This window comes from Enhydra lutris, unplaced genomic scaffold (assembly GCF_002288905.1).
Source record: "Enhydra lutris kenyoni isolate GAN:26980312 unplaced genomic scaffold, ASM228890v2 scaffoldscaffold45, whole genome shotgun sequence".
NCBI lineage: Eukaryota > Metazoa > Chordata > Mammalia > Carnivora > Mustelidae > Enhydra > Enhydra lutris.
The window spans coordinates 3,436,027-3,437,666 of NW_019154129.1; the positions used below are offsets into that span (position 1 = coordinate 3,436,027).

A 1,640-nucleotide genomic window follows, 5' to 3' on the forward strand; every position below is an offset into this window, starting at 1 on the left:
GGGCTGGAGGGCAGAAGAGCCAGGCAGCGGGGGTTGGAGACGAGGAGGGCACGAAGGACCGAGGAAGTCATGGAGGGAGCGGAGGGCAGCTGGTCGGAGACCAGCCAGCGCTAGAAGAGAAAGTTGGCAAAGGCGAGGAGCTGGGCGCTAGGACACAAGAGTGGGAAGGCACTAAGTTAGAAAAGGAGCCTGCAGAGAGCGGGATTTTTGAGCCCCGCGCCCGGGACCCGCGGAGTACAGGCGGCGGCGAAGAGACGCGCGAGTGAGGGGCGCGGCAGGGTCCCTGCAAGGCGGCTCCCGGCGGTCCCGAGGGCGTGGCGGGCGCCAGGGCGGGCAAAAGAGTTTCCCGGTGGTGGCGGCGGTCCCGGGACGGTCCCAGCTACCGGCCACCGGAGCTCAGCACTTACCCCGGCTCGGTCCGCGAGGACTGGCGGCAGCAGCGGCGGACTGCACTGCCCGGGCCTCTGACCACCGCCCCCACCCCCGCGCCCGCGGCGGGCGCCGACTATTGGCTGCGGCGCCACGGGACCGCGTCCGCCTCGGCCAATCAGCGCCTAGCAGCGCCGTTTGGAAACTTTTTTCCCAGGGCCCCGGCGCCGCGTAGCCACGCGGCTGCACTGAGCCCGCCCAGGCCTGGGAGGCTCCCGTGGCTGGGCAGGGACCTGGACCGCCTTGGAGTGTGCAGGCGGTTCTCTGGGCATCCGGGGACGGGCTTGGACGCGAGGGCCACCCTGGTCAAGAAAATACGACATCGTTCGCATTTTCCCCACATCAAGGGAAAGACAAAGATCCAGGTCCGCTTAGGCTAAGCAATGTTCCATGTTCTTTGCACCCAAAATAAAAATTTCGACATCATTATCTTTTTTCAAAGGCAGCGAACTTCGTGTGTAAGGGTCTGGTTTCTAGCCTGGCTTTGAATTCTAGCTGTACTCCTACTAGCTGGTTGATCTTGGGCGAGTGACTTAAACTCTCTGTGACTTAGTTTCCTCATCTATAAAATGGGGGCCCATTAAAGGATTCTACCTTAAGGTTACGCAGAGACAAACTGAGTTAACTTGGAGTCTGTAAAACGTTTAGGACAGTGCCTATTAAAGTTAAATATAATCTGTGCAATTCTTAAGTGATTGTGATTTGTTCATTGGTTGTGTGTCAGACACAAGGCCAACTTCTTGACATGGGTTTTTTTAATATATAATTTTTTTTATTTTTAAGATTTTATTTATTTATTTGACAGACAGAGATCACAAGTAGGCAGAGAGGCAAACAGAGAGAGAGGGGGAAGCAGGCTAAGCAGAGAGCCCCATGTGGGGCTCAATCCCAGGACCCTGGGATCATGACCTGAGCTGAAGGCAGAGGCTTTAACCCACTGAGCCACCCAGGCGCCCCTGACAGGGGTTTTCTTATTCTCACACAATCCCAACTGTTCACCAACAGATATTTGTTGAGCACTCAAGCTTATAACACAACAAATGTCAGAAAACATGCCAGTCCTCAAATGTCTTATGCTACTAAGAAAGCAAGACACTAAATCAGCAAACAGAAAGAACGAGTAAAATAATTTCAGATGCTTGTAAGTAATAATTTCAGAATAAACAGGGTCATTTGAGAGAAAAGGGCCAGGAGGTTCACTTCAGATGATC

The 1,640-nt window shown here is 54.4% G+C and overlaps 1 protein-coding gene across 2 annotated transcripts in view; it reads right to left on the reverse strand.

Annotated features, from left to right (window-relative positions):
- Positions 1 to 442, reverse strand: part of LOC111155990 (nudE neurodevelopment protein 1) — a 29,166-nt gene extending 28,724 nt beyond the window's left edge. For both annotated transcript variants that reach the window (XM_022516502.1, XM_022516503.1), the window contains exon 1: positions 408 to 442. The gene's annotated coding sequence lies outside the window, so the exon portion shown is untranslated. The remainder of the gene's footprint in view (positions 1 to 407) is intronic.
- Positions 443 to 1,640: the final 1,198 nt, after the last annotated feature.